Source organism: Scardinius erythrophthalmus (assembly GCF_964197995.2).
Source record: "Scardinius erythrophthalmus genome assembly, chromosome: 24".
NCBI lineage: Eukaryota > Metazoa > Chordata > Actinopteri > Cypriniformes > Leuciscidae > Scardinius > Scardinius erythrophthalmus.
This window is the reverse complement of record NC_138244.1, coordinates 1,864,391-1,887,725: the sequence shown is the minus strand read 5'-3', so window position 1 is coordinate 1,887,725 and position 23,335 is coordinate 1,864,391. Positions and strand designations below refer to the sequence as shown.

General features: G+C 43.3%; 1 long non-coding RNA gene across 1 annotated transcript; it reads left to right on the top strand.

Annotated features, from left to right (window-relative positions):
- Positions 1 to 303: 303 nt before the first annotated feature.
- On the top strand, positions 304 to 23,335 carry LOC308684336. The gene is made up of 3 exons (XR_014029349.1): positions 304 to 498; positions 8,486 to 8,608; positions 20,556 to 23,335. It is a non-coding gene; the product is annotated as an uncharacterized lncRNA (long non-coding RNA).

The window sequence follows — 23,335 nt, the reverse complement described above, 5'->3', positions numbered from 1 at the left end:
TTGTTTTAATCCATGTTTGGGTCAAATATGAAAAACCCAACTGTTGGGATTACAATTTTAATATTTGGACCAATAATTGTCCATATTTGATCCAAACATATTTGTGGGTATATAAGTACATTTAAACCATAAAACCTGCAAAGTACTTATGATAGTGTTTGCATAGATATTGTGAGAAGACCGCTGTAATCCCGAGACTGCAGGCATCTCTATATATGTGATCATTTTCAGTATGGAGAAAATGTTACGGCAACGCCCCTGACGAACGTCTGACTAAAAGTGAAGGCAAAACTGTACAGCTTTTATTTCAGCACACCAGCACATCGCTGCATGCTAGCAAAACTGCAACTGGAGACAGGATGGCTTTTCAGGTTTTTATACGCTTTAATGAAAAGAAAGAAACAGTATTAACTGTGGCACATTCAAATGAAGAGTTCAATAAAACCACAATTAAAGGGATAAAAGAAAAATACAAATTGGAAAATCCAAGGGCACCAGGTAAGATAAAGATTTATTGCCATGTTTAACACTGAGTAGAAAATTTAAGAGATCATAGAAATGTACTTTTTTATATATACTTATAGTCCTTTATATATATTTATATATAGTCCTACACTGTGTTTTGTGATGGTTGTGATGGTTGTTAATGGGTTTCTGCTGAGGCTTTCCTGCATTTTCTGTATATTTGTGAACATTTCCCAACAGTGGCTGCATGATATTGAGATCCATCAGTTCACAGTGAGGAAACTCCAACAGGATGAATCAAAATCAGAAAGAGCTTTGCTTGCACACACAAGGAATCAAATAATTTTTCTTTTGACAAATTATTATTGTTATTATCATTATGTATTATGGTATACAGTGGCGATTTCTTTAAGGCTGCAAGGGAAGCTCGGCTTCCCCTATAATGTCAAAAAATGAATGGTCAGATATGTACTATTGTATTAACATTTTATTGACTAAAATGCGTTAGAAAACGTTCGTCTCAAAGACGAGCTCGTTCAGAATCAGCTACATACAGCAGGTCGGCTGACTCGATCTCCTTCTCATACATTCCCGTAGCGTCACAGTGCATTTCCCTGTTGAAGCCCAGCGTCCGTTGACTTCAATGGGGCTGCTCTGAACAGTTTTTTTCAGCGCTTCGAAACTAGACGGTCATTGGATAAATGCTGCGATTATGTCCCGCCCATGGAAGCTCAGCTTCTCTGGGGGTGAATGAGGAGTGGGCTGGCCTGGACTCCGGGCTTCTGCGTGATGATTGGAGGGTCTGTCGAAAGGCTGCGTCTCCTTTTGATTGACAGCGATTCTCTTACGAGAGTTCTCTCGTACTGCGTTCGTAGAACGCTGCGGGAAAAGTCTCTTTTCACGAAATACTGAAGCAAAATTATCCTTAATTTTCATATTTGTAAAACGCATTGCGGCAGTGCACAGCCATGGCGAGACGGCTCGCTCACTCATTGGCTGTTCTGCGGCAACTGCATGAGCCTATCGAGCGAGGGCTGATGCAACATCAGACCAATGAGAGCGCTTCGCGCGCTCCTCGTCACATCCCGCCGAAACGGGTGTGGCCATCCCCTATAAAAGGAGCTCGAGTAGGCTGATTCAACTGATTTTCATCTCTTCAGCGAAGCTCACGCATCGCTGGATCACGGAGAAGCAAGCGTCGTCGAGGCAAGCTTTTCAGCGGGACGAGCCCTTGAAGCCGCTGGCCTTCGCCGCCTTCTACTGCCGTACCTGCTGCGCTTTCCGGCGCTTCATATCCTTTATCTGCTCTGTTCTGTGTGTGTGTGTGCAGTGTTCCCCGAACACTCACCCCTAAAAGAGCCGCGTCTTTTTCAAGATGCCATCCTGTGGCTCGTGCCGAGCCCCGCTCACCGAGGGAGACCGCCACGTTATTTGCGTCTCCTGTCTGGGCGAAGATCACGCAGCGCTCGCGCTCGCTGACGGCGGCTGCCCTCACTGCGAGCTTTTGCCCATGGCGACTCTGCGGACTCGCCTGGCGCAGTTCTCCGAGCCTGCGCCCCCCGCCGCGGTGCCGCGCCGTAAGAAGCGCCGCTCGCAGCGGGCCCCGGAACCCACCTCTTCCCGACTAAGCTCGCCGGCTCGCCCGCCAGCTTCGCCGGCTTCCCCCGATGCACTTCCTGATGCTCAGCGCCCGCAGTCTGCCGCCGCTTCATCTGAGGAAGTTGTTTCTGAAGTCGAGTCGGTCGAAAAGGATTCCTGCTCTCTGCTAGCTTCAGGCAGTGAGGACTGGGCGAGCTCTGCGGATCTCACGCCTCCTGCCCGAAAGCCGTCGGCTAGAGCTAGCATCGAGAGGGAGCTCATGCGAGTACTCGCGTTGGCCGCGGCGAGCCTCGGCCTCGAGTGGTCTGCACCGGAACTCCCCTCGCGCACCCGGCTTGATGGTAGCTTCCTCCCTGGTGAGCGCACTTCTCCTGTGTCTAAGCCCGCTCCGTTTCTTCCTGAGCTTCATGAAGAAGTGGCGAAGGCCTGGAACGCTCCCTTTTCTGCACGAACTCGTTCGTCTGTATCCCCAGCATTTTCCTCCCTGGATAATGCTCAGGACCGAGGCTACCTCACTCTGCCGCCGGTGGAACAGGCGATAGCAGCCCACCTTTGCCCGCCCTCTGCTGGACGGCGGACTAAGCCAGCGCTGCCGTCAAAAGCCTGCCGCATGACGTCGTCGATGCTCGCGCGGATCTTCTCCGCCGCTGGGCAGGCGGCATCGGCTCTGCACACCATGGCCACGCTTCAGGTTTTTCAAGGCGATCTCCTCCGCAAACTGGACGAGATAGGACCTGAAGCTATCTGCATCGCGGACCTGAGAAGCGCGTCGGATCTTTCCCTCCGCGCTACCAAGGCTGCAGCACAAGCCATGGGACGCTGTATGGCTTCCGCTACCGTAGCCGAGAGGCATTTGTGGCTGACGCTCACGGAGATGGCTGATGCAGAGCGCAACGCGTTCCTCGACGCCCCGCTATCCTCCGCTGGCCTCTTTGGATCTTCTCTCTCCGAGCTCGTGGAGAGATTTTCCGAAGCCCAGAAAGCGTCACAGGCGTTCAAGCACTTCCTGCCGAAGCGCCCCAGTTCTGCAGCGGGCCGTGAGAAACAGGCCCCTCGGAGCTCACAGCCTCAGCCCCCGCCTTCGGCCGCCCCCTCACAGCGACAGCAGCGCAGCTCACGCCCTCGCTCTCGCTCTACTAGCCGCCGCCCCACTCACCGCGGGCCGCGACCAAGGGTTGTGTTGAAGCCGGAAGCCCCAAAGAAATCCTAGCACGCCTAGGAAAGCGCAGGTGTGTAAGCCCCGTTGCGACCGGGCCCTCACCAAAGCGCACCGCTGTTTCAGTCCCAGGAATTGCGACTGCTTCAGCGTTCTCAGCAGAGCACAAGCCCGCACAGCTGCCCGCTTGCCTGCACACAAAAGCCGTTTTTACGGCTACCCAGATAAATCCCGAAAAGAGTGTATTTTCTGGTGTCCCGGCCATGGCCGATGGTGCTATAAATGTAGTGTTGATGCCCACTTCTCTGTGCCCATCCCTACACACAAGCACAGCCCTGCACACAGGGCCCGTACTCATAAGATCGACGCAGTTCGATCGCGCCCCAAACATAGTCAAAGTGCCCACTTCCCAGTGCCCACAAACGCTATGTCTGGCAAGCCACAGGCTCCCTGTAAAAACGGGACCTGTGCGCGCCCGCTCTGTTCAAGCAGACAGCGCGGCCAAAGCAGTAAACGTGCCCGGTCCCCGCCCACGTTCACTTGTAGGCTGCATGAGTCCCATGAGACCTCCTCAGACCTCCCTCGCTCAGATAAGCACTGTAGCGCGGTCGAGGATGAGCGTTTTGCCCGCTGTATTACGCGCGCTCCCCGCCTCAAATGTCTCAGGCGCAACGCCTATGCTAGCGCCCCCCGAAGCGCCGCCGTCGCACAGCGAACAGAGCGCGCTTCGCATCCAACCCCTAGCCGGCCATGCAGACGCATGGGCCGCGCTTCCAGGGGTTTCGGACTGGGTGCTAGACATTATAAAGAGAGGCTTCTCGCTACAGTTTTGTCGACGCCCTCCACGCTTCACAGCGCGCGTCGAAACTACGGTGAATTCAGAAGTAGCACACCTACTTCGCGCCGAAATATCAAAACTGTTGAGCAAAGGGGCGATACAACATGTATCCCAAGCTCAAAGCGAAGGGGGGCTATACAGCAGATACTTCCTAGTCCCCAAAAAGGACGGTGGTATCAGACCCATACTAGATCTAAGACGACTAAACAGAGCTTTAGTGAAACGCAGTTTCAAAATGCTCACGACCAGCAAAATCCTCGCGCACATTCGCCGAGAAGACTGGTTTATGTCGATAGATCTAAAGGACGCGTATTTCCAAATACAGATAGCGTCACGCCACAGGCGATTCTTGAGATTCGCCTTCGAGGGTCGGGCATACCAGTATACAGTCCTGCCATTCGGCTTGTCCCTGGCACCCCGTACATTTACGAAGTGCATGGACGCAGCGCTCGCTCCCCTCAGACTCAGGGGCATGCGAGTGCTGAACTATTTGGACGACTGGCTGATCATAGCTCAATCACGGTCTCAGCTCGTGGAGCACAGAACCATGTTACTCGATCACCTCGAGAATCTTGGTATCACGATCAATTGGACGAAGAGCTCCCTGAACCCCAGCCAAACTATATCGTTTCTGGGCATCGTTCTGGACTCTCGTTCTATGACGGCGCAGCTGTCGCAACAGCGCGCGCTGCGCATACAGCACGCAGCGAGGTCCTTCCGCTGCGGTGCGATTATCCCGCTCAAACGGTTTCAGAGGATGCTGGGCCTCATGGCCTCAGCATCATCAGTTCTCCAGCTGGGCCTGCTTCGCATGCGCCCTCTGCAGTTCTGGTTGAAAGCGCGAGTGCCACGCGGAGCGTGGGCACTCAGCCGATTGCGCCTCAAAGTCGATCAAGACTGCGCAGCAGCCCTGAGACCATGGGCGGCGGGCGATTGGTACCGTTCAGGTGTAAGCCTGGGGACTTCCTCGAGAGTGAAAGTGGTGTCTACGGACGCATCCACCTCGGGATGGGGAGCGCTGCTCGAGGGCAGGCCGTTCTTTGGCCTTTGGTCAGAACGAGAAAAGCTCCATCATATCAACTGCCTGGAAATGCTAGCAGTTCACAACGCGCTGACGCGCTTTTGTCCCCACATCATGGACCAACACGTCGTAGTCCGCTCGGACAACACGGCCGTGGTGTCCTACATAAATCGCCAGGGCGGTCTCGGATCCAGTTCCCTTTTCAGGCTGGCCGAGCGCCTCCTTATATGGGCTCAGCGCAACCTGCGCTCGCTCAGAGCGGTGCATGTGCCCGGGACACTCAACCTGGGTCCAGACAGGCTGTCCAGGAACAACGTTCCCACGGGCGAATGGTCTCTACACCCACAAACAGTCCGGCTGTTGTGGCAGAGATTCGGCAGGGCGGAGGTGGACCTATTCGCGTCCCCAGAAAACGCTCATTGCCCCGTGTTCTTTTCGAAGAACGACAGCGCACTGTCCCACAAGTGGCCGCACTGCCCGCTATACGCGTTTCCCCCAGTCTCCCTCCTACCTCAGGTGCTGGAGCGAGTCAGGGAAGTGAAATGCCCAGTACTGCTTATAGCACCGTTCTGGGACAACCAAGCCTGGTTTCCAGTCCTGATGCAGTTAGCAGACTCCGCTCCATGGCCAGTGCCATTGAGGAGAGATCTCCTCTCGCAGGCCAGGGGCTCGATTTGGCACCCACACCCAGAGCTGTGGTCCCTTCATGCGTGGACGCTCAACGGTTACCCGTTAGTCTCACGGATGGAGTGCTGAACACCATCACTCAGGCTAGAGCGCCTTCCACCAGGCGGCTTTATGCCTCGAAGTGGTCGGTTTTCTCCAGCTGGTGTACAACTCGGGGCCTGTCACCCCTCGATTGTGAGGTGACGGAGGTTCTCTCCTTCCTACAAGAGCTGTTGGACAAGGGCAGATCCCCTTCCACGCTCAAAGTCTATGTGGCGGCTATCGCAGCGTGCTCAACAGCAACGCCAGGCCAGTCACTGGGAAGGAACGATTTAGTCATCCGCTTCCTCAGGGGAGCTAGGAGGCTGAATCCCCCCAGACCTCCCTCAGTCCCGGTGTGGGACCTTTCTACGGTCTTGGCAGCCATGAAAGGTCCCCCCTTTGAGCCTATCCAATCTGTCAGCCTCAAACATCTGTCTTTCAAAACGGTGTTTTTGATGGCCCTCGCTTCGGTGAAGCGCATAGGCGATCTGCACGCGCTCTCTGTGAGTCCAACGTGCTTGGAGTTTGGGCCCAATGACTCCAAAGTCATACTCAAACCTAGGCACGGCTACGTGCCGAAATCCCTCAACACTCCGTTTAGGGCTCAGGTTATTTCCCTGTCTGCCCTGCCGGGATCAAACGAGGAAGGGGACTCGAGCTGTCTTTGCCCCGTTAGGGCTTTAAGAGCTTATGTGTCCCGCTCCGCTGCCTTCAGACAGACGGAGCAGCTCTTTGTCTCGTTCAGTGGACGTTCCAAGGGAACGGCTGTTTCGAAACAGAGCCTGTCCAGGTGGGTGGTTGACGCCATAACAATGGCTTATACTACCAAGGGCCTTCAGTGCCCCTTGGGCATTAGAGCGCATTCCACGAGAGGCGTTGCCTCATCGTGGGCCTGGTCTAGCGGGATTTCCTTACAGGAAATATGTACGGCGGCGGGCTGGGCCTCGCCGTCTACATTCATTAGGTTCTACAACCTAGAAGTTCCCGCCTTGCAGGCCAGGTTGTTTTCGGTTTAGCCGAATCAGCTGTCTAACCAGGACACTGATTTCGCAGGCGCACAACGTCACCGAAGACTTCACCGCACTTGCAAGCCAAGTATTTCGGTGTATTCGAGTCAGCTGTCTAAACACGGCACTGATATCGCAGGCGCACAGCGCCGCCGAAGTTTTCTGGGCAGAATTGTGTAAGACCCATGTTTTTCCCACATTAGCCAGGCTCCCTCCTGCCTATGTGATGTTATATCGCGTCTAGAACGCACCTATTTGGGCGAAAGTGTGTAAGTCCCACATTTCCCACATCAGCCAGGTTTCCCCTGCCTATGTGGTGCTGTTTCGCGCCTAGGGGCGCATATATCTGGGCAAACTTGCGTAAGACCCACATTTCCCACATTAGCCAGGCCTCCCCCTGCCTATGTGATGTTATATCGCGTCTTAGGACGCAGCTATCTGAGGGTGGTTGTCCCCCCCCCCCCCTCCAGACTCTCCGAAGTCTACCGGGTGATTATGCACTGTATACCTGGACTAGCTTCCAGTGGTCGGTGTTTTCTCATCCCAGCACGCACGGCGTCTTACAAGTGGTTCCCGCAGCGTTCTACGAACGCAGTACGAGAGAACTCTCGTAAGAGAACGTACTCGGTTACTAACGTAACCTCGGTTCTCTCTAGAAGAGGGAACGAGTACTGCGTTCCCTGCCGTGCGCGCGGTTCGCTCTGGTTCGCTTCGGCGATGAAAACCAGTTGAATCAGCCTACTCGAGCTCCTTTTATAGGGGATGGCCACACCCGTTTCGGCGGGATGTGACGAGGAGCGCGCGAAGCGCTCTCATTGGTCTGATGTTGCATCAGCCCTCGCTCGATAGGCTCATGCAGTTGCCGCAGAACAGCCAATGAGTGAGCGAGCCGTCTCGCCATGGCTGTGCACTGCCGCAATGCGTTTTACAAATATGAAAATTAAGGATAATTTTGCTTCAGTATTTCGTGAAAAGAGACTTTTCCCGCAGCGTTCTACGAACGCAGTACTCGTTCCCTCTTCTAGAGAGAACCGAGGTTACGTTAGTAACCGAGTACGTTTCATACAATAAAAAGTCGCTGATGTTGAAGCTGTTCGAGCTCAGTCCCATCGTGGATTTTTCAAAGACAAACTGCAGCAACCTATTTCTTGGTATTTGCTTGTCGAAATTGCTAGCCAATTTTTATAATACATTTCACACAATTATACATTTATACCTTTATTATATTATTACTTATTATATTTTTTATATTATTATTATTAGTAATAATTCAAAAATAATTCTTAAAATAATTAAAAAAATATCTTATTATTAGTAGCATTATTATTATACTTTATTATATTATTATTTATACCTTTATTATATTATTACATTCATTTTTCACAGAGCATTTTCTTGAAAAGGAACGTAGAATTTACGTATAAATAAATTAATAATTTTTATGATGTAGGCCGAAAATGAGCTTCCCCTCTTTGAAAGACCAACAGCCGCCACTGGTATATATATATATCCTATGCCCTATGCATGTTCGGAAGGGTAGAAATAAGATCATTTATCTCTTATGTGTGTTTCAATTCAGCAATGTGTTTATGAACAGCAGACAAAAGCTGTACACAAGCTTAAGCACTCAACTGTGTAATGCTCATTTACAGTCACATTGTAACATCAGTGTGTTTTTCTCTTCCTGTTAGAACCAGACCGAATACGAGTGGTTTTTGGAGCAAAGCAACTGGAGGATGAGAAAACACTGGGGTTTTATAAGATCACACATACAAGCACTCTTATATTTGTGATGAGATTGGGTGGTGGAGGAGGTAGGCCCTATGACTGAAAATTGCATATTGTTTCCATTGTTTAAATTAAGTTTAAGCAGTAAAAACTATGTTTATAGTTCTAGTAGTATAAATGATTGTGTTTTTTGGCTGTGATCTTGAAACACTAAGGTATGGAGGTTGTCAAAAACGCATGTGACCAAAATCTCTATCCATCTTGAATGTGTCCCTGACCACAGTTTAGCTCCGTCTACTCACGTCAATCATCCACTGAGCTAAAACAAGTTGCTGTGTCTCAATTCACCTACTTATACTACCCCCTAAAAGTATGTACTCTATTTGTGAAGAAAAAGTAGATACTTCTGAGTGTGTAGCACAAGAGTAGACAAGCTTTGGGACATACTAACACGTCAATTGCGTCTTTAACGTTTGCTCTCTGTCATCCTGACACAGTAAACTGAGCTGTCAATCATCTTACACAGTTAAAATCCTCCACATTTCATTTCATTTCCTACTGTATCGGATAAAAATGTAGAAGCACATTGATCATGTGGAGACTCTCCTCATAATGATGCATTTAATAGTTAATGGCTAAATGGATGTTTTAAAAGTCCACATTGGTATTGCAAATGAAATATAACACAGATAACATTACATAAATATTTTTTTTATCAGGTTAAACTTTGATTAGTCACTCAAACCTTTATCTAAACTTCTTACTGTCGGTGGCGCATATCCAACACTTTTTACGTGTTTGTAGTTCCTCCTCCAAAGCGTAATGGATTGTGGGTAATAATAGCCTTTATAGTGAGCACAGATCCACACTTAGAAAATCCACCGGAAATAGTAGATCATCTGGAGACTTCTGGCATACTCTCTTCAACATACTATGCTTTGGGACACTTATTTTAATCTCACACACTGCTTGGGATGGATAGTATGGACATTGAGACGCAGGGCAGTGCTTTAAACTTTGCAGGTTGCGTGAAGCATACAGAACTCGTAAAGCAAATCAGATGCCCACTAAAATAAATATCTAAACATGATTTCTGCTCATCATGAACAAAACACTTTGGTAGGTTTCTTTAAAGTTTCTATATTTTCCATCTTCTGTTTACCTTGATGTTTGTGTTTCATTAAAAAATGCTGTAACACGGGTGAAATGATGTAGGCAAATTAAAATATTCTGTTCTGATTTTTTGTCTGATGATATCAGATTGAAAATAATTTATCAAAATTAATGAATAGAACCTTTTCGTTACAACAAACACCTTGCTTATTTCTAAATGTATTCAGTTCATTATTGAGTCGCGACTGCGCGCGTTGTTTGTATTTGGAGCTCCGTCGAATTGATTCATAAACCATGATTTTCTTCTTTACACAAATTACAAACGAACATTCTGTGTAAGTGATCCCTTAGAAAGCTCATGGGATTCAGAAGACATGCAACCAAAACATTATTTTGTTTAGTTGTAATGCAATAAGGTCCACATGATGAGGCTGGTGAACTGTTGTAGCCTACCTGTGGTAAATGGACACAGATATGGATTTTATTTCAATAGTCACCCTGTGTCCCAGTATGCATACTATCCATCATAAATGGCATGTTAGATTAGAATAAGTGTGTCCAAGTGTGGATCCATTCAAACTCTAACAGTTGATATTACACACAACCTGTTGCGCTTTGGAGGATGATTCGGTTAAGAACTACAAACACATTTAAAGGGACTACAAACATGGCAGGTAAATAGAAATGCCCTGACAGCGCTTTGAATGATTAATAATCAATATGAACCTAATAAAAAAATATTTAGTTAGTGCTATATATCATGTGCAACAATTCTGCACAAAAGCAAAAGAGAGTGTTGGGTACATTACTTACAAATTGTACTTACAAATTACATGACAAAAAATGTATTACTAACATAAATAATCCATTACATTACAAATTTGAGATAATATAATCTGACTACTTTTAGATTACTTATTACTATTGTACCATATTGATATAAAAATACAAAGAGGAAACAAAATATTTCCTTCTTTGTTATCAACATCAGGGTTCTGAATCTGCAGGGGTTTAGGAGTTTAATGAAAAGCTTGTAAGTAATTAAATAATCAAAAATTTTAATTATTATTGTTTTAAATAAAGACAATAAAAATAAAACATTTACTATAATAATATTATAATATACATTTACTAAAAAATTATTATATAGCACACTAATGTGTTTGTAAAAGGATATAGCGTGCCGGATGGCACAGTAGAACCGCGGGTTGAAGGCGGTGACGGTAGAGCCGGCATCCTCAAACTGCGAAGCAGGTGCTGATCCGCTGAAGGCTTTTCGACGGTGGTGTGTAGCTTTAATCCAGAGGTCAGCGAAGTGGGGATTCGCTGAAAAAGTTAAAACCTAACTTGTAACTGTTAGAAAAGGGAGCTGTCGAACCAGTCCCCTTTTCTCAAAGCGAGTCGGGCTTCTACAGCCGTTACTTCCTCGTCCCAAAAAAGGATGGCGGTCTCAGACTCATTCTAGACCTCAGACACCTGAACAAAGCGCTGATGACACGTCCGTTCAGGATGCTGACAACCAAGCATATCCTCGCGCAAATTCACCTGGGAGATTGTTTTTTCTCAGTGGATCTGAAAGATGCTTATTTTCACATCCAAATATTGCCCCATCACAGGCCATTCCTGAGATTTGCCTTCGAGGGGCAGGCTTACCAGTGCACGGTACTTCCCTTCGGCCTATCGCTAGCACCTCGTACATTTACGAAGTGTATAGACGCAGCACTTTACCCCCCTGAGACAGCGGAGAGTGCGAGTGTTGAACTACCTCGACGATTGGCTGATTATAGCTCAATCGGAGGCACAACTGATAACTCACAGATCCTGGCTCCTCAGCCATCTAGAATGCCTGGGGATCATGATCAACACTTCCAATAGCACACTGTCCCCCAGCCAGAATATTTCTTTCCTGGGTATGGTGATAGACTCTATACAAATGAAAGCACGCCTCACACGGGAGCGCCCGCTCACCATTCAACGCATAGCGGTATCTTTCAGAACGGGCGCTCTCGCTCCTCTGAAAAGATTTCAGAGGATGTTAGGTCTCATGGCCTCAGCATCATCAGTACTCCAGCTAGGACTACTGCACATGCGTCCTCTTCAACGCTGGCTAAAACCCCTCGTATCAGCTCACATGTGGCGATCGGGCCACTTACTGATCAGAGCGAGTCACGGTTGTATAAAAGCCCTGACTCCCTGGAAAACGACCGACTGGTTGCAGTCTGGCGTGAGTATGGGTGTGGTTTCAAAGAGAAAAGTGATCTCAACCTAGGTTGGGGAGGCCTGCCTTTACGAGGGCAGGCCGGTCTCTGGCCTTTGGTCAAGCACAGAGAAGCGCCTACATATAAACTGTCTAGAGATGAGAGCGGTCGCTCTATTACTCAAGGCTTTTCTCCCATACCTAAAAGGCCACCATGTCCTGGTCCGAACGGACCACATGGCAGTGGTGTCTTACATAAATCGCCAGGGCGGTCTCAGGTCAAGCAACCTGCACACCATGGCCAAGAGTCTCATCATATGGGCTCAGCACAACCTGCGCTCGCTGAGGGCAGCGCACGTGCCAGGCATCCTGAACCAGGGCGCGGATATGTTATCCAGAGACAAAATTCCCCCCGGGGAATAGTCCCTTCACCCTCAGACGGTTCAGCTAATCTGGAGCATCTTCGGCGAGGCAGAGGTCAAACTCTTCGCTTCAGAAGACAATGCTCTTTGCCAAACATACTTCTCAAAGAGCAAGGACGCGCTCGCCCACGACTGGCCGAGCCATCCGCTATATGTTTTTCCCCTGATCGCGATGTTGCCACAGGTCATCAAGAGGATCAGGGAAAGCAAGTGTGCAGTGCTACTAATAGCACCTCTCTGGAAGACCCAGTTATGGTTCTCCGAGTTGGCACAACTGCTGGAAACAGCCCCTTGGCCGATTCCTCTGAGGAGAGACCTCCTCACACAGGAGAACGGCCCCCCTCCACGCTCAAAGTATATGTGGCGGCCATAACAGCATATCATGCTCTTGTGGCCGGACATTCACTGGGAAGGAACAAACTCATCGTGCGCGTCCTTAAAGGGGCAAGGAGGCTGAATCCCTCGCGACCCCCCTCTGTGCCTATCTGGGACCTCTCCACGGTCCTGGAAGCACTAAAGGGCGCCCCGTTCGAGCCGCTTCCGTCTGCAGACCTGAAACATCTGTAATAAACCTCAAAACAGCCCTACGGTGGTCAAAGAACAGCCAGCCGGTTTAATCAAAGAGAATTTACACTTTATTTCAAATAGAGAGGCTAAAACTCATCATACGGGTACAGATATGGAGCCAGGGAAGAGAAACACGGGAAACTCTGCAAGGCACAACACTTCATATACACACAGAGAGTGTTCACGCTCAATACGTCACACAGTGTTTAATACTCAACATAGCACCCCAGCCTGCACAGCACACAGTGAACACACGTAAGGCGTGTTTCCTCCGTTCTCAATTCCCCAACCTCCCTCTCTCAACCCGCTGTCCGTTACACAATACACAGTCAAAACAATTCATGTAGGAATAGATTAAAAACACTTCCCTCTCGCGGGGCAGAGAAGACTCATTCGTAGGGGGTGAGTAGTGCGAGCAGCAACCCGTCTTCTCACCAAAGACGTCACTCTACCGTCCAGGGGCGGAACTTAAAGTTCATTCATAAAATCCATCCGTCGTATGCGTCAAGGCATTCATAGAGTCTCGGTAGCATGTGGGCATTCATTCATAGAATCTCGGTAGCACGTGGGCGTCAACCGCGCAATATTCTGAGGTAGTCGATGACACTAATTTCCCCTCCTCTACAACTCAACTATCTCACCCAGAGGCAGCTAGCTAACTAGCTATCTTCATCTCCGGAGGACCTATTGTCCCTGAGAGACACCCAAAACGTTCTCAACAGGTCACCACCCCAGCCTACCCCCGGTTGCACCACACCTCTTTTGAAGGTTTCCTTCCCTTGTTCCCACCGGGCAAGATTTTCCCTCTGCAGATGGCGATCTATCGGCCATGACCAGGGGCAATTGTTGAAGGGTCGACGGGTCAACCAATTGCTGCGGTAATTGTGCCTACTCATCATTCCCCTCCAGCCTCTCTGAAACAGATTGAGAAACATATGGTTTTAACCGATTGTAATGAACAACTGTAGTAGCCCCTCCCTCAACTGACTGTAACTGATACAGCACATCAGACAACCGCTCGATTACTTTAAAGGGGCCCTTATAACATCTCTGTAATTTAAAGCAAACCCCTTTCTTCCGAGCCTTATTTCAAACCCAGACTAGTTCTCCCACTGAATAATACTGTACTTGAGCCTGAAAATCAAAATACTTTTTCTGCTGGGAAGAAGCCTGTAACTGATGTTGCTGTACTGCCCCAACAACAGTGGACAAAATCCCTGCCATACGTTGCACATATTCACTTGGAGACTCAAAAGCCTCTTCCAAGTTCACATTCAACATTATATCCACCAATAATACCATTTCCCGCCCAAACACCACTTTATGAGGGGTAAAGCCAGTAGTGGCATGGACACTACTACGATACGCCATCATTACATAAGGTAATAAAGAATCCCAATTCTGTTGATTCTTATCCACGAAAATTGCTAGCATAGAAAGCAAAGTCCTGTTAAAACGCTCAATAAGCCCATCTGACTGAGGGTGATAGGGGGACGTACGCGTCTTATTGATCTCCAATAATCTGCAAAGTTCCTGAAAAAGAGTAGACTCAAAATTTCTGCCTTGATCAGAATGAAGGCTGCGAGGGACACCATAGCGGCAAACCCACTCCTCCACTAACACCTTAGCAACCGATCGTGCTTCCTGATTTGGTAAAGCAAAAGCTTCTGTCCACTTAGAAAAGATAGTATCAAAACATACCGATTTTATCAGCGGTTTTGGGAAGTGGGCCCAAAATATCCAGAGCCACACGCTCATAAGGGCGAGACATGACAGAAGAACACATCGGGGCCTGTGGAGTTTGAACTGGAAGCTTCCGTGAGCCGCACTCAGAGCACTCACTACACATCTCTTGCTCACAACCTCTCTTTTACTGGCGCTCGCTTCAGTTAAGAGAGTGGACGATCTGCACGCGCTGTCAGTGAGCGCGTCCTGTCTTGAGTTTGGACTTAACGACTGCAGAGCTGTCCTTAGGCCAAGACATGGATATATTCCTAAAGTGCTCTCTATCCCCGTCAGAGCAGCTCTCTCCTCACCAGAGGACGAAAGCTTTTTGTATGCTTTGGCGGCCGCACCAAGGGGCTTGCTGTCTCAAAGCAGAGATTATCGCACTGGATAGTTGACGCTATCGCGCTGGCTTATGAGTCTAAGGGCCTTCACTGCCCCTTAGGCGTCAGAGCTCATTCGACGGGAGGCATGGCCTCGTCATGGGCTTGGTCGAGTGGAATACCCATTGAAGATATTTGTGCGGCGACCGGCTGGACCTCGAAGTCCACATTTATCAGGTATTATAACTTGGAAGTTCCCAATTTACATACTAGGGTTCTTTCAATATAAAATGTGTAAGCACATTGAATATAAAATGTGTAAGTACCCTTGAACTCGGGCCCGATATGTATCTGTTCCGGATTTAACTATGGTTCTACAGAACTACAGTTCTCATATATATATATATATACCCAGGTAAAAAAGTAGTATACTTTAGTGTATTAGAAATATGAATGAAGTACATGAAGTATAAAACAAGTGTGTTTGTTACATCAAAAAAGATGTAGTTAAGTTCAACTTTAGAGTCCAAAAAGTAAGTATACTAATTTGCCAGTAATCAAATTATTTTTTAAATGTACTTTTTGAAAGTGTACTTTGTTGTTAATGTATTTTAAATTGTATAGAAGTTTTTTTTTTTTTTAAGTGTATTACATTTGACATACTTAGAGTGGCAATTCAGTGTACTTATGGGAAGTAGATTTTTGATCTATGATCTCACTTCATTAGAAGTGTGACTTCTGTACACTTTATACAGTACACTCTAAAATAAGTGTATTTTTAGTGGCATATCAGAGTACTTTCATAAAATATGTTAAAATACAAAAATGTAATACAGAGTTAGTATAATTTTTGAAAGATGAAATATACTTCAAACAATTTGTTTCTACCTTACACTATAATAACATTGTACTGAAAGTACGTGTCTATGATGTTTGTAATTGATCTTCACTTCAAAAACATTATTATTCTCATAGTAGGACACTTTAAAAGCACTAAATATAGTTAGGAAGTGCATTTGTAGATCACTTGAAATATTACAGAGGCATACTAAATTAACATAGTTTATAGTAATTATAAGTATGATGGCAGTATGCACAAAATGTAATTAAACAACTATAATTTGTGCTGCAATGCCTTTTTAAGTGTATTTCCATTAGAATGGCGATACAATGCAATTGTACTGTAAGTGTGCTTAATTGCTCATGAATCTTGATTTTCATTAGTGTATTTTAGTGCACTTGAAGTTTAAAAAAAGTTGTTCCATTTTAGTATACTATTTACACTAGAAGTGTAGTCAAATAGATGTTAAGTTGAAGTTAATACATAATTTAATACACTTAACTATACTTGGATTTGACGAAAATAGTACAAAATGTAGAAAATATACTTTATTAAGTAGCCTACACTTTATTAAAGTATATTTTTAATAGAATTATTTTTCACCTGGGTATATATATATATATATATATATATATATATATATATATATATATATATATATATATATTTACATCATATAGTGTGGCCCTCCTTAGGCCCACCTTTGTTTACCCTATTAAAGCCCGTCACTTACCGGCTTGGGTTCATACTCTTACAGCCTCAGGCTTTTGCTTCGGGCCACTACATGAGTGAAGTTAAGCCATTTGCGTAACCCACCGTGCTTTGTGCTTTATCTGGGGATTGCTTTTGTCGTTTAAACCTAGATTTACATGGCTCGAGATGGGCGCTTTATAGCCTTCGGCCGCGCCCATTCTGGCGGGCTCTGACATGCTAAGGCGCGAAGTGTAGGCTACTCATTGGTTCGCGCGTCTGAGCCGCCTCGCCATAGGTTTGTGCAGTTGCCGCAGCACAGCCAATGACCGCTCTGTCCGTTCATTCATGTATGCTGTGCTGCTGCACTGTGTTTTAAAGATTTGCTTCAATATTCTCGAGAAAAGGAGTTTTCCCATAGCGTAAGCTAGCTAACGCAATACTCGTTCCCTCATCTCAGGGAACCGAGGTTACGTGAGTAACCGAGACATTTTTTAAATGTTGTAGATTTAAGTCTGGCTCTCTAACCATTAGGCCACAACTGCCCCCAATAATTAACATGATAATAAATATAGGCATATATAGGATATAAATATAGGATAATAAATATAGATATGGTTAGATTCAGATGGGTTAATGCCCTTCGGGTTAATGCCCTTCGGGTTAATGCCCTCCGCTGCGCGTCGGACAGTTCACGCCTCGCTGTCGTCCATTAATACCTGACAATGGACACCTCGTCGGGCATTAACCCGCTTATACCATGGTCACTTGCCAAATAACACATTTTTATATTAGTTAACATGTTAACATAAACATTAGTTTATATTTTAATTCGTTTTACAATCGAAATCTAAAGTAAAAAAAAAATAAAAAAACTTGGTTTCCCTGGTTACGCCAGTATTCACCCAAACTATGGTATAACATATATTAAATATTTGGATGTCCACCTTATATTAAGCGATAATCACCATATTTATTATAAAATAATCATATTTAAAAATATGATATTATTCATATCATATAAAATATAATTTATTGTTACTGCTGTAAATCTACGCTATAATAAATTATTATGGGATCTCCTTCAATGCTTTCAGAATCTTTACTTCTGAATATTACTATGTACACAGATATTTTATAAACAGTTTTTCCTCTGAAAAAAAGTCATCAGCGCGTTCACGTACGCTGTCAGACAGAGAGAGAATGACAGAAAAACGGCAACAATCTAACTTTCCTTCTGAAGCGACAACAAGTGGCACTAGCAAAAAACACTTTTGAATAAGAAAAAATATCAAGTCTATTAAACTCGTCAAAACTGCACGAATCACATCAAGCGTATCGGTGAGAACAAACATTTAAACAGCAGACACACACCAGAACTTGACTGCACATCACATTTTTTGACATTATTAATACAGCTTTCTATCATAATGCAACACAAACACAATATGACATCACACTGCGGGTATGTTTTAAAAAAACAAAAAATAATTTAACTTATAAATAGTCCTAACACTTTTAAAATAGCGCACTTAAAGTGTTTATTACACTATAAAGTACTATAAAGTTTTGTCACCGGTGACGGTGAATGACACATGATGTATTGCAGTAACATCGTCTCGGGTCTTCTGGTCTGTGCGCGTTCATGCTTTCAGAAGGCGTGGCTTTGGACGGCAATTTGCAGGGAGGGTGGGACGTACGCTTTTACTGCTATCAGGCTAAAGTTAGCATCCTCCCAGATGTCTTACAGTACACTATTATGTTCCTATTTAGGTATTCGTTTTTTTTACATTAAATATACCTTTAACTGTACATTAACTCTGTCACTGCCAACATTTTTGATGATTTTCACAAAATTTTCTTGTATGCATATCTGAACATGTAATATACCGTATATCAGAAGAAAGAATGGAGCTTCTGTTTTTATCAAGACTTGAATGTGGGCAAGTTTCATAGAAAAAGCAACATTTTGAGCAAAAAGCTGATAAAATGGTGTTTTTGTCAAAGACTACACCCAGATCAGATTCAGAATGATGATCGAGTCCATCAACACCTCAACGCTACACCCCATACACAAAAGAAATATATTTTCAGGCTATATTTTGGAATATATGCAAATATTTGAAATTGGCCCAATAAATATATTTCATACTTATATTTCATATATTTTTGTTATATTTCAGAATATATTTCAATGTATTTTTTTCTGTATGGGTCCCCAAAAGTGTCAAAAATATATGTGGCATATATTCCAAATACATTGAAATATATTCTGAAATATAACAAAAATATATGAAATATAAGTATGAAATATATTTATTGGGCCTATTTCAAATATTTGCATATATTCCAAAATATAGCCTGAAAATATATTTCAAATATAATTCTTTTGTGTATGGGACAGTCCTATAGCTCGTCCTGGGCCCACATTTCATTCAGTAACATTAGGCAGTTTTGACTTAAGGCCATTGCACACTGAGTCTGAAATTCACGTCCGAAATTTTCGCACGTTAAAAAATAAATACGACCTCGCGTTATGTGAATCACACTTGCACACTATGAACTTTTGTCCATCAAAAAAAAAATCGGATCGGGTTCTATTTTTCTGCGTTTTCTGCATCCGTAACAAGCGAATGGTGTTTTGACAATTTAGAGCCACAGAATGACGGATACGAAAAAAACGCATGAAAATTTCGGATTCAGTGTGCAAGGACCTTTATATGCAGTTTAATGTTCATGATCATGTTACACGTCATCATTACATATGCTATCACTTGTTTCTGCTGCTTCTTCGCATGTGTTTGATCAGGAGATTCTGTACTCGTTCAGAAGATCTTTAATAGCGCCCCCTACCGTATAACAGTGAAAACACAGATAGCCAGAAAATTCAGTCAATGGCGTGAAAAGAGTTAAGTAGATTTGAAGTAAATTCCTCTGTACACTACCAGTGGACTCAGTCATTAATTTCATGCATTGATCCAATACGACCACCAGTGGCTTACTCAAAAATCAGATACTCAGAATTAGGAAACATATGTTTTCTTTATAAATCATTATTTTCAAACATTTTACGTTTATAAGACAGCATGAAAAACAATGTGAAAAAGTATTTAATAGTTTTTAATAACAAAAAATTAAACACAACTACAAGCCAAGTACTTTGAATACTTAATTATACTTTTGAGTATATCTCTATTAAAAGATTGAGTACATGTAGGTTATAGTATAGGCCAAATATACTCCTTTTGTCAGTATGTCAAGTATGCTTATGCAATTTAAGTATACTTCTGAGAAGTACATAAAAAGTAGAATAAAATATTTTTTCTTAGTTTTAGTTTAAAAGAAGTATAGCAGCACACTTGAATACATTTCTTTTTTTGTAAGGGGTGAAATGAACTTCCAACATGATCTCAGTGAGTTGAGTGCAGTGAACACCCCACTAATGCGAGCCTCTTAAACCAATTTATGCAACTCAGTCTATGTGTGTGGATACCATGGAAATGAATCCTACTCGTTGCAAAAATTGTCTTGTGATTTGCAAGTGATTTAAAAGAAACTGAAACTTGTTTGTTCATTTTTCTGTGACTCTGGGACTGGAGAGCTGGAGATCCTCGAAGTCTCTCCATTTTTTTTGTTCTTCATTCCCTATTTACCCCTAGATTAAGGGGAAGACGTAACAGTCTTAACATCTATTAATTCATAGTAAACTCTAAATATTACTTAGTTTGAAATATTTTATAAAAAAAAAAAAAAAAAAAACATTTTAAAGATTAGCAGACAGGCAGCCAATTTATTCCATGGTTCCTCACAAAAGCAGTTTATTAGCATACTGAGACATCTCTTCCATTGCGTTTTTTTGTAGCCAAAACGGTCACTTGCCTCCCTGTTGAAAACCTGCTGCATAATTTTTTTAGCTAACCTTTTAGATCAAAGTGAGGTGAGCAAATCTTTTTGCGTTTTATATGCACAGATTAGAAGTGATTCTGATGTAAATAACATTTCCTGTTTAATATGCTTACACATTTTCTTTTTCTTTTCTTTTTTGACACTAAAATAAATCTAAGCAAAATGGCCACATTTCAAATAAATAAAAAAATAAATAAATCATGGTGCCCTTGACAATATTCTATAACAGTTACTCTTTGTTGTTTACAGGGATCCTTCTGAAGATGGCTGGTTAACCAGTTCCAAAGCAACTAAATTCAGGAGTAAGATGGTGAAGAAGCAAGGATCAGATTCAGACACCATTTGAAAAATAAATTCTCAGCATAATTTTGTCTGCAACAATTTGAAAACCTCTCGTTATCCTCATTCATATGCTACTGTATGTGTAATGTCAGTGTACAATGCAGAACTCTATTTATAGATGGGAGTTAAATATCATATATGTTATATAAGTGTAATGATATCTTAGTGCTTTTGTGTCATGGTGTGGGTAACAAACATTGAGTTCTTTTAAACAACAATTAAATAGCCATGTGACAGTCACCTGATTACTTAGTGGAATAGTCACAGGACATTTTTCAGAATACAGATTTTCCACCCCATGCAGCACTTTTTTGCTCCTTAGATAATGCGTTTCCCATTTATACAGTTTTGGTTTTGTTTTTGAAAACTACAAAGCTTGATAAAAACAAGGTTTGCATATAAAAACTATCAAGTGTCAAAGAAAAAGTCCTACTCTGTACTTTTAACAGTTTAAATCTGTAACTACAGAAAAATATTTCCTAAGCTCTTTTAAAATAATGTGATTTTTTTGATTGACATTACTTTTGAATCAGCAGCTTGTGTCTAGTATGGATTATGGTGTGTTCATGTATGATGCATTCAAGAAAAAGAAAAAAAGTTTACAAGTTCCAAGAGAATGTTAACAAACTTGTAAAATTAATATTTTTTTACATTGAAATGTACATGGAAAGCCATGTGACATCACTCTTTAAGATTAGCCATAGTTATTTGGTAAGACATTGTTTTAAATTAAATTAATTTAAATTCAAGTCTTGTGGTTTTACTAAAAGTCCCAATTAAAGCACAAGACCAGAGTAATTTATGTATAACAATTTTGGGTCTTACATTGTATTTCTGTGAATGTCTGTCACTTGTTATCATCTGCAACTTCTCAAATTCAGAACACAAACCAGTCTCAACATTCAACTTTAGATTTTAAATCTTCACGTTATGGCGTTGGGCTGTGTGTGTAAATTTCATCATTGACTTGACCTTCCCTCTCTTCTCTCTTTTTCCTCATTCACCTCCGCTCACTTGAACACTTTATATATTGTATGAATCCAAATCAATTAACATGTGATTTTTATCAATTCCTAGCTCTGGCGTGCGAACAATTTTGCTTTCAAATTGTAAATGACCATTATTTAGAAACTGCTTTTATGATTAATACAATTTTTACCCTTAAATGGGTTTGAGAGGTTTTTTTGTATTTCCTAATTCGGGGAACAGACACAGTCTCTATATGATGATATCTAGGTGAAAGAGGCTCTATGTGATGGGATTTATCTGACCTCAGTGACAGTCTACTGCTAAGTATCACTTATTTGTGAGTTCATACACTTCTTTAATGTTCATTTCAGTGACTTTTTCCGACTGGCGAAGTCGGAGAGAATTACAATCTAGCCTTGAGGTCATGAGAACATAAACTAACTTTTCTGCATTTGTCATTGAGAGCATTTGTAATTTAGATAAACCGCAGGAAACAATGTCTGTAACAATTTCTTCTGTACCCGTTTTTCCTTTAAAACATCCTATTTTTTGTTTCAAAAGAATGTAAACACGTTGCCCTATGTTGCCCTAATTAAATCTCTCACAAAATGCAATTTTTGCTTGGACGGGTGTTTCAGTTTGTCGTGCAGCTCTTGCAGCAACCCACTTTCACTTCCCTTAGTGATTGCCCTTATCTGAACAAACCGGTCCACCTTTCGATTTCCTTCTGCGGCCGCTGTCCGTTGAACTGTATGGGAAGTTTGATGTAAAACCCTTGGTTTCACCACTTTAACTTTTTCACTAATACTCTAATACCACTAATACACAGGGGTATATATAATATAACTTCCATGTCTTCATCCGTGTTCTTTATTTTGACAATTAGGTTTTTCTCTGGATCTCGTCTGATAATTCGACCTGAACCTAATGCCATATCAATTATTTCACATTTGATTTTTTCTAGGTTATCATCCCATCTAAAATCATTTCCTGCGGTTGCTTTAGTCTATACAGTATTTTTGCTTTAGAGCTGTAACCAGGAATTAAATCTCTCACAAAATTCAATCTAACTGAAAAAAATGTTATGTTGAATTTACTTAATTTTATTACGTCAAGGGGTTGCACGAAATAAATTTATCTAAATCCAGATATATTTTTTAAGTTGAGTGTACTTATATTTTGTAAATTGGTTGTACTTATATTTTATAAGTAATTTCAGATTAATAATATTATATTTTAGCTAAACTATTTTAAGTTGAATTTACTCAATTTTTTCAAGAATCAGCCTGTGAATCTCAACAATGGTGACAATTATAAAGCATGTTGCAGTGCATTCTGGGTGCCACCAATCAAAACTCATTCATGGCTCCCATCATGCATTGCTGCATGAATAAATAATGAGCTTATGTTCAGAGGTGATCAGTTTCAGTGTTTCAGGTCAAATGATTGTAAAATAATGATTATGTTAAAACACAACCAACACCATCAGATCACCTTTTCTATTTGTTCAGCTGGCTGTTATAACTCAGGTACAACAGCCAAACAAAATTTAAAGTTAATGGTTTCAAGATAAAGAGCCCAACTAAAACACACACTGATCCCCATGATGGTAACTTAAAATTACGGTTGTAACATTACAGTTTTCTCCTTCAGTGATTTTGCTTGTTAACATCAGGTGTCTTCAATGTTGGCAATAGAAAATAAAGAGTTCTTAATTC